This window comes from Rhipicephalus microplus, chromosome 3 (genome assembly GCF_043290135.1).
Source record: "Rhipicephalus microplus isolate Deutch F79 chromosome 3, USDA_Rmic, whole genome shotgun sequence".
In the NCBI taxonomy this organism is placed as follows: domain Eukaryota; kingdom Metazoa; phylum Arthropoda; class Arachnida; order Ixodida; family Ixodidae; genus Rhipicephalus; species Rhipicephalus microplus.
The window spans coordinates 238885741-238901018 of record NC_134702.1 but is presented as its reverse complement, the minus strand read 5'-3'; the positions used below and the strand labels follow the sequence as shown (position 1 = coordinate 238901018).

Genomic DNA, 15278 nt, shown 5'->3' with positions numbered 1-15278 from the left:
CTGAATTGGTGATTTGTTTTCCAAGTACGCCTTCCATACTGGGAGGGCGCGAGAATCGTAGAGTGCGCTTATTTTGAATGTGGCTTGTGCCAACATGCACACATGCAAAATAGCCTGATCTGGTACATCTTTTTTTTTCATAGAGTTACGCAACCAGACACTTGCTTGTAATCATAATACGGAGGAAACAAGTAGAAAGCCAAAGAAAAAATGCGGCAGGTCTCACATACCTTGGTAATCGATGTTATGTGAAGCATGCGGATGGGAGGTGCATGTGTTATATTTCTTTATTGGGTGAGACGTTGTGAAGTGGTGCTAAATATAGGTATAACTTCACGCACACACGCTCGTTAAACAGTCGCATGTGTTTTATGTTAGCAGTTTACAGTATCGTAATCATTCCAACAGTAACATGCATATTAGATAGACCAGAAGCGGTAAGCTGATATGAAGCACCAGTGTTTGCACTTGGGGGCGCGGGGAAAGTAGCCCTCAACACTGCTACACAAGTCAACTTCAGCGATATTGCCTAAATACAGTACTGTAACTCGACATGAAGGCTGTGTCAAACGAGTACATAGAAGTATAAAGTTGGATAGCCAGTACTGCAACCACAATTGACGTTACGATAACACCAGGGTCCATTTGAAAAGTATATACGAGGTGTGGCGTGGCTATGTCACAGAACACTTCATTATCACACAGATTGATGCTGGGATACTGACATTTATAGCTTGCATTAGTCTGATCAACGCTGCCTATGGTAGCCTTTTCTTAGCGCTCAAGCGTTAGTTACTCATCTGTGCTGTCGCCATTCCTGCGTAGATACTGAGTGTCAAACACCCGTGACACATACTCGCATACCAAAGGCACATACCTACCTCCGCGTATGTGCAACTGTTTTAGAGCTAAAGCTGTTATGAGATCACAACTCACGTCATTCCCAGCGCTATAGTGTTCCGCTGCCACCGTCACCGCTGTCTGTAACCAATCTCGCACGAATTAAGAAAAGAAAAAAACTAGTACCAGGGACACAGCACGGCACGAGCTCGGTTTCACTGCGTGCCAGACCAGTATTCTACCACTGAGCCACGCCAGTGCTTGGGACGTGTTCGCAAACTTGCCTTAGGCAGGCTTGATGTCGAGAAAGGAATGGCGCTAATATGAGTAATGAAGCGTTTTAGAACAGCAAAAGAGCAACCATGCTTCACAGAATGTGAATAGCGTAACAAGTGGGTCATCCGACGCTCCAACCCATTACAAAATATTTTTCTTGATCACCTATTATCTGTGGCACATACCAGCTTCAGGCATAATTCCTCTTTATCGTCAACCACTGAATCAGTAATTGGTACAAAATTTCTTGCAAGTGTTTAGTGGTAACCACGCTTTTCAGAAGAATGGCGAAAAGTAGAATAGCAAACGACTAACCAGATATTATTATTTATAATGCCGTAGTCAATATCAAGCAAGTGTGCTTGCAGCGGTTAAACAATCAGTGTTTAGAAAAGGCTCATAAAGGCCACTCTTCTCTTCTTCATAAAGGCCACTCTTCCTCCCGCACATGCCTGCCATTTTTTCGAAAATAGTTTGATATGAGGGGTTTAACGTCCCAAAACCACCATATGATTATGAGAGACGCTGTAGTGGAGGGCTCCGGAAATTTTGGCCACCGGAACGTGCACCCAAATCTGACCACACGGACCTACAACATTTCCGCCTCCATCGAAAATGCAGCCGCCACAGCCGGGATACGGTTCCGCGACCTACGGGTCAGCAGCCGAGTACCTTAACCACTAGACCACCACGGTGGTGCTTTCGGAAACAGTTTGACCACGTACGCGACAAGATTGGGACACTCCTTATGTCGTGACAAGCGAGCCTTGGTCATAAAACCATCTTACCCTCCCACACTAATTTTGGTGTGCCTCATGTTAAGGGGGGGGAGGCAACATGAATGAGATAATTCCTACGTAGGCGACCAGATAGATAGATAGATAGATAGATAGATAGATAGATAGATAGATAGATAGATAGATAGATAGATAGATAGATAGATAGATAGATAGATAGATAGATAGATAGATAGATAGCAGAACCCGCATACAGTGGGAATCGATGGTGTACGAAGAATGGGGAAGGTTGAAATGTCACATTCAAATTATTAAGAGTTGCGAGGCAGTCATAAACTGTGCCGCACACTACTTCTATGTCATGATTATCATGTTTGCTCCTGAAGTATGTGTTCGTCGTCCATTCACATCACGTAATACCAAACTTGGTGTCTGTGAAGCTAGCGAAACGTCAGCGAGCACGCTATGAGCGTAGCATGTAGTCACGTTTTACGTGACACACATGTTATGATTATCATGTTTCGACATGTCATTTACCTTCATCATCTATTCACGTCACGTAACACCAAATTTGGTATATATTATGTATATAAATAGATAGATAGATAGATAGATAGATAGATAGATAGATAGATAGATAGATAGATAGATAGATAGATAGATAGATAGATAGATAGATAGATAGATAGATAGATAGATAGATAGATAGATAGATAGATAGATAGATAGATAGATAGCAGAACCCGCATACAGTGGGAATCGATGGTGTACGAAGAATGGGGAAGGTTGAAATGTCACATTCAAATTATTAAGAGTTGCGAGGCAGTCATAAACTGTGCCGCACACTACTTCTATGTCATGATTATCATGTTTGCTCCTGAAGTATGTGTTCGTCGTCTATTCACATCACGTAATACCAAACTTCGTGTCTGTGAAGCTAGCGATACGTCAGCGAGCACGCTATGATCGTAGCATGTAGTCACGTTTTACGTGACACACATGTCATGATTATCATGTTTCGACATGTCATTTGCCTTCATCATCTATTCACGTCACGTAACACCAAATTTGGTATATATTTCGTATATAGATAGATAGATAGATAGATAGATAGATAGATAGATAGATAGATAGATAGATAGATAGATAGATAGATAGATAGATAGATAGATAGATGAATAGATAGATAGATAGATAGATAGATAGATAGATAGATAGATAGATAGATAGATAGATAGATAGATAGATAGATAGATAGATAGATAGATAGATAGATAGATAGATAGATAGATAGATAGATAGATAGATAGATAGATAGATAGATAGATAGATAGATAGATAGATATGGTCGATTTCGCCGAAGTTGGCTAAGTTGTGCTTGGCATTTAAAATTCACTACAACATTTTAAGTAAATTTTCATCGTAGCGAAGGTGTTTCGGCTTGGTTCGAGCTCTGGTTGACCGAAGAACGGTTGGTAATTAGGAAGAGTCACTCAGTGTTTCTGTTAGCTCAGTTTCTTTACGAATCCTGGCACTTTGCAGGTCAGCAGCCACTGTTGGGCCCGAGCTGTGTGCAGCTTCCAACTCTTGGACGGGTAGTCCTAGGCTATCGGCTGCCTCACAGCTTTTCAGGCTGCTCTCGTAGCCGTTCTCGTTTGCACAGCGTTTGTGTGTTCGCAGCAAATGCTGTCGCAGAGGACTGAGGCGTGAAAAAACATTTCGTGGAACGGGGAGTTGAGAAGAAAGGAAAGAGCAGTGCCAGCTACCAACTGTTTAATGACAGTCTAAGAAACGTACAGGAAAAAAAAAGAAGACAATTCCACCCATGCGTACACAGCCAACAAACGCCATACAGCGTCATTGTCAATGCAATAAGCTATCGAAAAACCAGATTTCAGCGGGATACAACGTTATATGTGAGTCACTGATACAATCGGGCTCTTTTTTATATAAAAAGCTTCGAGGAGCTTTCTAGCTGTTTGTTTACTACTACTACCGAGAATCACGGTTTCTCAAATTAAGGCACGCATTCGCAGGCTTTACAGTGCGCAGAAACATGGGCATGATCACTTTTGTCTGAACTATTAGCATGTTCCCTCAATCTATCATAGATGCAGCGTCCAGTAAGAGCGATGTAGGACTTGCCACAACTTAGGGTTCCGGCTCCCACACGGAAGCCTAAATGCCATTTTCTGTACATTTCGATGTTTTCGTTCAAACAATGTTTTCGTTCAATGAACGAAAACTTTCTTTTAGTTCAGTTTCTATACGTCATTTTTACCTCCAATCATGTGCTACGTGTTATAACTTAGTGCTTCCGTTTTTCATATTATGGGCCCGTTGGGTGAGCATCTTTATTTGAGCATCAAATTATTTAGACATTGGGAAGGTAAAAAATGTCACCTGGTGCTTTGGGGCTGCAAACCGTGACCAGCCGGGAAAGGTGAAGAGTTGCTCAGGCTAGTTGGGGAACATCTATTCGTGTCTGAGATTCATGTATTCCTGTTCCGTTCTATCCTTGACGCATGACAGCACATTATGTTTCATACCATTTTAAAAATTTTGCATGCGTGAAGTGGCGATGGGTGAGATCCTTAGCTAAGTTATTCTTTAACAGACACGCAATCTTTAGCAGACACTCTGATTTTTATGTTAGAGTGGATTACTGTTAATATATGGTTGAAACCGAATGAAATGATAATTAATAGTGTACATCAAGCACTACAAGTGATTCTGATGCCAAGATGAAGATACTCTCACTGCCACTGATAATGTGTTAAACGTTTGCGGTGAATATTTAGGTATTTAGCTATGCATACAAAAATAATTTCTAGGATTTTAGGACGTCTGAGTTTTATTTTAGTTTGTGATGCGGTGCTCGAAAAATTACTGAATTCTAGAATTATTGCAATAACTTGAATGTTTTATATTATTGCACAAAGTGAGTGAATATATTACTCCCAGTAATAGTTAGACGCAACCAGTTAAGCAAAAGAAATCATTGAAGACAATGTTTATTGCTTTTCGAAAAGAAGTGGAATAATTGCTGCCTAAATTGAAACGAATTAATGGTTGACGAAAAAGGCGCGTTTTCTTCGGTGGGGTTCGAATCTTCGAAGTTTCACATTGCTTGAACTGCCAACAGAATACGAAGATGCTTCCTTGTCCGCTTTGCTGGGCATTTTTGTGCGTGCGATCCCCGGTGGTGCTAGGCAGTGCTATACGTAGCGATGGCAGCGAGTTCCAGAGGTCACTACATGGCACGCGAACATTTGCACAAATTGGCAGGCGACCGATAAACCCTCGCATGTTACCTACAAGAAATCCAATATGCTGGAGCCCTCGCTGTGAATGAGTGAAAAGAGGGGATTGCTAGAGTGACTTGTTTCGTTATTAGACACAGTCGAATGAACAGAACCCATAATTAGGCCAAGGAAGGCGCCGGACAATGCTTGCTTTTTTAGACTATAGTGCATAATTTTGACGAAGTGTAAAGCGAATGAAAGTGCACAAAAAGGCATCAGTTTAGTTGGCGAAAGTTTCATTGCAATTATGCCTCTAAATGTTTTTGATCGCATCAAATGTAGCATGCCTTTTTAGAAGTTCACCTCCAGATTCTTTGCGAAGGCGACAAATGTCCATTCCTTTAGTTATCTACAGACCGGTATCTTTTTTTTTCTACAGTGCATACTTCAGAAGCTGCAGATAATCAGCTGGGAGCGGTTCTCACAGTCGTCTCAGATATTTTCAACAACGTTATGGCAGTCGTCGCCGCCGGAAAGAAGGAAATCACAGGCCTGTTCGGTCTCGGACCACGCGTTCGTGCTCTAACGCCCCTTGAGGTGGTACCTGCGTAAAATCAAGTTCTGCTATGAAATGCCGGGCGTTTGCCTCAGGCATAGCTTCTTCGGCCCAAGAAACAGAAGAAACAGAAGACACAGAAGCTGGTGTTTTGGCCGTTGAAGTCTTTTTGACTTCACAGCAAAATTTTGTCTGGCTTTTTCCGAAGTTGTATTTAAAGCTGACCATTGAGTTAGTGGCAGGCAGTCATTTTGTAGAAAGAGCGTTTTATTAAAACGAAGTCATATATTGAATGAACAGTATTTTGTCTCTTGTTTCTGCAAGCCCTTGTTGGCGTGTGCATTCTTTCTTTACACAAATAAATTCTACGCAAAGTCGGTGCTCTTGCACGTGTGATTAGGTGGCATTGTTTAAGAAATAACTGATATGTCGCCAGGAAAAAGTAATTTCGTAGTCTCGTTTGCTCTTGCGCAGCCAGCAGGTACCCACACATCACTTAATTCACGGGTTGAACTGTTTTTGGGGTGTAACTCTTTCACGTAAATAAGGGGGCTTTAGCACGCACTTTCTGTGTAAATACTTCTGCTTGAAGTCTTTTACTTTGAGAGTCTACCGCTTACTTGATTTGTCTGGTGCAGAAAAAATCACTACATATTCATGGAGTGAATGATGATCAGTGGGGCGCAGCGTCCTTCATTCCATCACTGTCTGTCTGTCTGTCTGTCTGTCTGTCTGTCTGTCTGTCTGTCTGTCTGTCTGTCTGTCTGTCTGTCTGTCTGTCTGTCTGTCTGTCTGTCTGTACATACATCCGTCCGTCTGTCCGTCCGTCCATCCGTCCGTCCGTTCACTCCATCAAAAGCACGGAAGGGCGTACGCTTCGCCCTACCCTTCATCATTCACTCCGTGGATATGCTGGGAGTTTCGTATTGTAAAAACCACAAATGCCATCTAGTTGTGTTACTTCCAAAGACAAATGCACACAACGCCATCTAGTGAGCAATTTTTAAAAGTAACTACAAGTGACTACTACTACAGCATACTACTACTACAAGAAAAGGACCCACTTTTTAAGGAGCTTCACCCCCAAAACTCCAAGTCTGCATGAAAAACGCACCACAGTAAAAGCGACACCAGCCAGAGCTGTATTTCAGAAACCCGTTGTAAACTCTCTTGGGGGTATAATACAAGTACACTTCCAAAGCACCCCCCTTACCACAGTCATAATTCCCGACTAGTTGGGAAGCACGGATTGTGTTATTACTCGATGTTCTGCGGAGAAGCAAGGTAGCCGCCTGGCTGCACATCACTGGGGCATCACGTGCACTTTGTTGATGCGGTCACCGATTACGATAAACAATAATGGCTGAGCCTTTTATTGTGGCTTGGAAAATTCAAACAGACCACCACTTGTGTAAATCGCATTGTGTGACACGGGGTAGTTATTTTACTTTCCTACCACAAGATATTGTTACGTAAAATTGACACGAGGTGTGTCTATTTAAAATCTATATTCAAACTGATGCGTATGACGTCAACTAAGATGGAGGACAGCACGCACAACCGACAGACCACTTCCTCGTTGTCGTCGTCTGACCCCTGATATGTCAGCTACGTAGCATTACCCCCCCCCCCCCCCGGCGGTAAAAGCGCCCTCTCGGTGCACATTAACTACGGTCTCCAGTAGGCAGGTGGTAAGGTTTCAGCCTGCTGACGTGCACAACATCACTGGGTGTAGTGGCAGGCAGGCTTGTGGTCTCAAATGCAGGAATGATCTCATAGGTGACGTTGGTTACCTAGTGGATGATACGGTAAGGACCCATGTAGCGAGACAACAACTTCTCGGATAAGCCAACTCGACGAACTGGGCACCACAGGAGAACAAGAGAACTGGGTTAGAAGCGAACGTCAGCATGCCGGCTGTCGTAGATGGCTTTCTGGGTGGCTTGCGAAGCCGAAAGTCTAGAGCGGGCGATCTGACGTGCATCGTCGGCACGAGCAATAGGGTCGCGTGCATATTTGGTTGACGGCGTTGTAGTGGTTGGAAGTAGGGTGTGGAATGGTAACGTCGGATCACGGCCATAAAGCAAAAAAAAACGGTGAATAACCAGTGGTGTCGTGGCGCGAAGAATTGTACGCGAAGGTGACGTGAGGTAGCGCGAGGTCCCAGTCATGGTGGTCGGAGGACACATACATCGCGAGCATGCCCGTGAGGGTCCGAATTAGTCGTTCGGTAAGGCCATTTGTTTGGGGATGGTAGGAAGCGGTCAGCTTGTAATGCGTCAAGGAAAAGCGCAGAAGATCGTCTATTACACGAGACAAAAATGCGCGGTCGCGATCCGTGAGTAATTGGCGAAGAGCGCCATGGTGTAGGATGACGTCGTGGAGCAAAAAGTCCGCAACGTCATTAGTGGTGCTGGTGGGGAGCACTCGAGTGATGGCATACCTAGTCGCGTAGTCTATAGCAACGGCGACCCACTTGTTACCTGATTTCGACTCGGGAAAAGGACCGAGAAGATCTATACCAACACGGAAGAATGGTTCGGTTGGGATGGAGATTGGTTAAAGAAGTCCAGCCGGGGGCGCAGTATCGCTTCCTACGTTGGCATTTATCGCAGGAGGACACGTAACGGCTAACGGACCGGGCGTGACCACGCAAAAAGAAGCGGCGACGCACGCGGTCGTACGTCCGAGATACACCCAGATGACCAGCAGTTGGTTCATCATGAAGCTCGTGCAGCACCGTTGAACGCAAATTTTTCGGCACGACAAGAAGGAGCTCAGGGCCTTCTGGCTGGAAGCTACGACGGTACAGCGTGCCATTCAGGAGGACGTACATGCGAAGTGACGTGTCGTTCGGAGCAGATTCGAGATGGTCATTACGTTGTCGCAGAGAAGCATCACGACGTTGTTCATCACCAATCTGAAGAAACTGGGACATTGACATGACGCTGAGGCTAGGCTCAATGTCTGGTTCGTCGGGCTCATCAACAGGGTAGTGGGATAAGCAATCGGCGTCCAGATGGAGATGTCCAGACCTATAAGCAACCGAGTAGGAATACTCCTGTAGGCGTAATTCCCAACGACCAAGTCGTCCAGTGGGGTCCTTCAGAGAAGAAAGCCAACACAGCGCGTGATGATCTGTGATGACACGGAAAGGGCGGCCATACAAGGACGGAATTTCGAAACCGCCCAAACAAGGGCGAGACATTCCCGTTCTGTTATAGAATAATTGCGTTCAGACTTAGAAAGCAGACGGATTGCGTGCGCGATTACACGGTCGTTGCCCCGCTGAATTTGCGCCAAAACTGCACCAATTCCGTGACCACTCGCATCTGTTCGCACTTCTGTAGGAGCATTAGGGTCGAAATGTGCAAAAATAGGAGGTGTCGTTAGAGCGGTAATTAGCTGAGAGAAGGTGTCAGCTTGAGGAGGGCCCCAACAAAATGGGACGTCTTGTTTGAGAAGGTCGGTGAGTGGCCGTGCGAGTGCCGCTAAGTTTTTCACGAACCGCTGAAAGTAGGAGCAGAGGCCCACAAAACTGCGAACATCATGGACAGAGCGTGGACTGGAAAGTTTGTTACAGCGCGTACTTTTGCCTGGTCTGGCCGTACGCCGGCAGCGTCAACAAGGTGACCCAATACGGTAATTTGACGAAGACCAAAGTGGCACTTGGAGGAATTGAGCTGCAGGCCGGCCCGTCGAAATATGGATAGAAGGGTCGAAAGGCGTTCAAGGTGGGTTGCAAAGGTAGGTGAAAAAATGATCACGTCGTTCAGGTAACACAAACATGTTGACCATTTAAATCCTTGTAGTAGCGTGTCCATCATTCTCTCGAAGGTCGCTGGAGCGTTGCAGAGACCGAATGGCATGACCTTGAATTGGTAAATACCGCCAGGGGTAACGAAGGCGGTCTTTTCTCGGTCCATGTCATCTACAGCAATTTGCCAGTAGCCATATCGCGGGTCGAGAGATAAAAAGAAGGTGGCGCCATAAAGGCAATCAAGGGTATCATCAATGCGTGGTAGAGGGTACACGTCTTTTTTGGTAATTTTGTTAAGGTGGCGATAATCAACGCAGGAACGCCGTGAGCCGTCTTTCTTTTTTACTGATACCACGGGAGACGCCCAAGGGCTCGTTGATGGTTCGATTACGTTTTTCGTAAGCATTTTGGCCACTTCTTTCTGAATCACTTCTCGCTCGGACGCTGACACGCGATACGGCCGACGGTGAATGGGCGAAGAGTCACCAGTGTTGATTCGGTGAGTGACAGTTTTAGTCTGACCCAAGCGACGATCTCCGGTGTCGAAAATGTCACTGTACGAGGCTAAAACTTCACAGATAGCGTCGGCCTGTTGAGGCGACAGCTCCGATGCAATCATGTTTCGAAAAATACCATCGTCTTAGCTGGGTGACCTTGAGACAGCGCTTCGATGATGAGCAGATACAGCGACAACACTGACATCGTCCTCTGTCATGGCAGTTAGCTGGGCTAGAGACATCTGGCAGGGCAACACTTGAGGGGTGAAACCAAAGTTAAGGAGCGGAAGTAACACACAGTTATCCGCTATGGTCGCGATAATATAGGGCACAGTAACACTGCGCGTCAGCCGAACTTCAGTAATTGGCGTAACGATATAATCACCGTCAAGAACGGGAGGGGTCGATGACAAAGACACGTACGTGGCGGTTCGAGGTGGCAGGCGAACGAAAGTGGCCGGGCTCAACCGGCTGGTGGGCTTTGCAGAGTAGTCGGCAAAGATTGGAAGATCAAGGCTGAGGGTACCAGATGAACAATTAATTAGGGCCGAGTGTGCCGAAAGGAAATCAAGGCCAAGTATGAGGTCTTGAGGGCAGCAGGCTAGCACGGCAAAAAGTACCACGGCGTGACGACCGGCAATGATGGCATGAGCAGTGCACATTTCGATTACTGGTACAGTACCACCATCGGCAACACGCATTGCCTGCGTCGTAGATGGTGTCATAATCTTTTGTAAGCGGCAGCGTAGAGAAGCGCTCATAATAGACAGGTGCGCATCTGTGTCAATGAGAGTGGTCACAGGAAACTGATCGACTTGTACTTCAAGCAAGCTGTGGTGCGTGGCAAGCGTCAGTAGAGAATTTTCGGTCGTCATTGGTATTGCAGCTTCACCTCTATAAGCAGCAGTATCTACTTTTGCTGCTGCGGTTGTCCAGAGAAGCTCGGCGAGGAAAAGCGCCGAGGTGGCGAAGAGCGGGATTGGTGACGTAGCGGTGACGGGGACCGAGAGCTGCGGCGACCGGACGAAGGGGCGTCAGGGTAGCGGCGACCGGGCAAAGGGGTGTCAGTGGAAGGCTTGTAAGATGACGACGAATAGAAATTGAAGGGTGCGGCGACTGAACGTCGAGGGGTCGTCGGATGCATGAGTGCCGAGGTAGAGAAAATCTGACGTGGTTGGTTTGACCAACGGCGGCGGCAATAGCGAGAAACGTTCCCAGGCTGGTGGCAGAAAAAACAAATAGGCTGGTCGTTGGGTGTTCGCCATTCCGAAGGGTTACAGAAGGGCATTGTTGGAGGTGAACGGCGAGCGTGTCCTCGGGAGTAAGACGGGACTTCAGGGCGAGTCAAGGAACATGCTGATAGAAGGCCGAAGTTCGCAAACTCCTGCCTCACCGCAGCTTGTATTAACGCCTCTGACGGCTGTTGTTGGTCAGAGGCGAGTGTTGCGAAAACAGGTGGCTGAAGAGGAGCTGGACAGGCGTCTTCAATTTCCCGACGAACAATGCGTGTGACGTTGTCCTACGTGGGCCGGTGGCTTCACACGATGAGGTTGCGGCTGTGCTGGGCTGCCTGGTAAACCGCTGAGTAATACGGCGGCTCTTGGCTTCTTCGAACCACCGGCACTCTTTAATGACGGCATTGACGGTGGCAACGTTGTTGTAAACTAGAAGAATAAAGGCGTCGTCTGCTATGCCTTTCAGCACTTGTGCCACTTTCTCCGACTCACTCATGTGCTCGTCAATCTGGCGGCATAGGGCGATGACGGCGTGAATGTACGCGACGTACGACCCCGTCGTCGACGTCTGTGCACGAGCCGTCAGTTGATTCCGCGCTGTGATCTGCCGCCCAACGGTGTCGCCAAAAAGGTCGCGGATCTTCTCTTTAAAGGAGTCCCAGTTTGTAATCTCCGCTTCGTGCGTCTCGAACCACACTCGCGGTGAGCCATCGAGGTAAAAAAGCACATTGGCAAGTATAAGAGTCGGGTCCCACCTATAGCTCGCGCTGAACCATTTGTACCGGTTGATCCATTTGTCGACGTCAACGCCATCCTGACCAGAAAATACACCGGGATCATGAGCAGGAGGTAGAACGACGTATGTAGAAGTCACGGAAGGGGCAGCTGGTGAAGATGATGGTTGTTCAACCTGTGACATGGTTGGACCTATGATGACGCGGCCGTTGCGGAGCTTCGTGATGAAGACGGGAAAGTACCGAGCACGTCCATCACAAAGATGTTACGTAAAAATGACCCGAGGCGTGTCTACTTAAAATCTATATTCAAACTGATGCGTATGGCGTCGACCAAGATGGAGGACAGCACGCAAAACCGACAGACCACTTCCTCGTTGTCGTCTTCTGACCCCTGATATGTCAGCTACGTAGCAATATTATTAAGTCAAAGGAACCGAGCACGATTCGTTGTGGTGTCTATTTTTTCAGCGCAACGCAAGCTTGCAGGGTAGTAATTCAAACCACAGATTATGCAAGAGGACTGCACCGCGAAGCATTCGTATTGTCACGTTAACGCGTGACTGTAACCTGCTGATAAGGGCACACAAGGACGTCAAACTGATTCGAACAACGGCAGTACGACTATTGTTTTTCTCTGCACGCGCATCTTTGTCCTCTTCTGAACAGCGGCACATACAAGCATGCTAGCATCTGTAGAAATAATAGTTTCAGAACTTGTACTAGTGGCATTACCCCCCTTCCCAAAGGACAACGTCCCGATGTCATAACATTATTGCCAGATGAAAACACACACGATAAGCAGTACACAAGGGGGTGTTCACAATCACTGTAAGTCTACTCAAGGGGGTGTGACGAATAGTCAGCGTTGGTAAAATGGTTTCATCCTCGAAACATGGACGACGTGTGGCTGTTGTAAACGGCGGGATTGACGAGCCATGTCCTCGTCAAGAACCTCGTAGTTCACTTCGCTGAGACGACGGAAAACTCTATAGGGACCAAAATAGCGGCGTAACAACTTTTCCGACCGGCCCCGTTGTCGATTGGGAGTCCACAGCCATACTCGTTCTCCGGGTTGGTAAGAGACATCGCGACGACGAGCGTTGTACCGCAGCGAGTCGATGCATTGTTGCTTATGGATTCGTTCGACTGCAAGCTTACGAGCCGCGTCTGCCAGTCTGATAAATTCGTTCGTCTTGACACTAATCTGGTGTCTGTCTGGTAGAAGCATGGCATCCAGCATTGTAGTGACCTCCCTACCATGAAGCAACCGGAATGGTGTGAATCCAGTTGTTTCTTGCACAGCGGTGTTGTAAGCGAACGTGACATAAGGGAGGATGTCAACCCAGTTTTTGTGGTCTTGGTCAACGTACATGGATAGCATGTCGGCGATCGTCTTGTTTAGTCGCTCTGTAAGGCCGTTGCTTTGTGGGTGGTATGCAGTAGTTTTTCGATGTACTGTGCCGCTAAGCTGCATGACGTCTTGTATCATCCGGGCGGTAAAAGCTGTGCCACGATCAGTTATGACAACTGCTGGTGCTCCATGTCGGAGGACGATGTTTTTCATGAAAAAGTGGGCAGTCTCAATGGCGGTGCCACGTTGTAATGCCTTCGTTTCGCAGTAGCGGGTCATGTAATCAGTAGCGACTACAATCCAGCGGTTGCCGTCACGAGACTTGGGAAAAGATCCGAGTAGATCCATGCCTATTTGTTGGAACGGTTGTGTCGGAGGAGCGATGGGCTTCAAAAAGCCGGCTGGGCGCTGATGTGGTGCTTTACGGCGCTGGCACTCGTGACACGTCTTCACGTAATGCTTCACGTCTCGACTGAGCTTAGGCCAGTAGTAGTGTTGGCGAATCCGGGCCAAGGTACGTGTGTATCCCAAGTGGCCTGAGGAAGGCTCATCGTGACAGGCGGACAAGACATCGGCTCGTAACGCTGGCGGGACAACGAGCAGGTACTCAGTCGCGTAAGGGTCGAAGTTTCTTTTATAGAGGATATTTCTGCGGACGCAGAACGATGATGACGAGCGGGCGAATGCTGGTGGTGGATGCGGCGTACGGCCTTCGCGATATTCGATGAATTGTCGAAGCTCGGAATCGTTCTTCTGCTGTTCGGCCAAGTCGGATACACTAACGGCGCAGAGAAAACGGCCATCGAAATCGTGATCACCTGACACTGTCTTAAGAGGAGCTCGGGAAAGGCAGTCCGCGTCAGTATGCTTCCGGCCAGACTTGTACACGACTGTCAAATCGAACTCCTGAAGGCGTAAGCTCCACCTGGCCAGACGTCCGGAAGGGTCTTTAAGGTTCGCCAACCAGCAGAGCGCATGATGATCGGTAACAACTCTGAACGGGCGACCATACAGGTACGGTCTGAATTTAGCTATTGCCCAGACAACAGCTAGGCACTCCTTCTCAGTTGTTGTGTTTTTGCCTCCGCAGATGACAAAATCCGACTCGCATAAGCAATAGGGCGTTCGACACCGCCTTGCCACTGGACAAGGACTGCACCAAGGCCGATGTTACTAGCGTCTGTGTGTAGTTCAGTGTCGGCATATTCGTCGTAGTGTCCGAGTAAGGGCTCAGATTGGAGACGCTGCTGGAGCTCGGAGAAAGCGCGTGTTTGCTCAAGGCCCCACACGAAGGGAACGTCGTCTTTTGTCAGACGAGTGAGGGGTTCGGCAATGTTTGCGAAATTTTGCACAAAGTATCTGTAGTATGCGCAGAGGCCTAAAAATCGACGCACATCACGTTTGTTGGTAGGTGGTGGAAAATCTGCGACAGCCAATGTTTTGTTTGGGTCCGGCCGAATACCATCAGGGCTAACAAGGTGACCGAGGAACTTTAATTCGTTGTAACCAAAATGACATTTTTCGGGTTTCAGTGATAGGCCTGCCGTGCGAATTGCAGCAAACACAGATCTAAGTCGCTGCAAATGCTGCTCAAACGTTTGGGAGAAGACAACGACGTCGTCTAAGTAAACAAGGCATGCTTCCCACTTGAGACCGGAGAGCACTGTATCCATCATCCTCTGGAATGTCGCAGGGGCAGAACACAGACCGAAGGGCAGCACCTTGAATTCGTACAGACCATCAGGCGTTATGAATGCTGTTTTCTCTCGGTCGCGTTCATCAACTTCTATCTGCCAGTAGCCACTGCGTAAATCCATAGAGGAGAAGTATCGGGCGTGTCGGAGGCGGTCTAGTGAGTCGTCGATGCGCGGAAGCGGATAAACGTCTTTCTTTGTGACTTTGTTGAGTTTGCGGTAATCGACGCAAAATCGGAGAGTGCCGTCCTTCTTTTTTACCAGTACGACGGGGGACTACCATGGACTGTTCGAGGGTTGGATTACGCCATCTTCGAGCATCTGCTTCACTTGAGAACGTATAGCCTCTT

The 15278-nt window shown here is 47.3% G+C and overlaps 1 long non-coding RNA gene across 1 annotated transcript in view; it reads left to right on the top strand.

The window, feature by feature from the left end:
• LOC119159858 (uncharacterized) overlaps positions 1–5947 on the top strand; it is a 32012-nt gene extending 26065 nt beyond the window's left edge. The window contains exon 2 of the long non-coding RNA XR_005108134.2: positions 5538–5947. This is a non-coding gene — a long non-coding RNA (uncharacterized LOC119159858). The remainder of the gene's footprint in view (positions 1–5537) is intronic.
• Positions 5948–15278: the final 9331 nt, after the last annotated feature.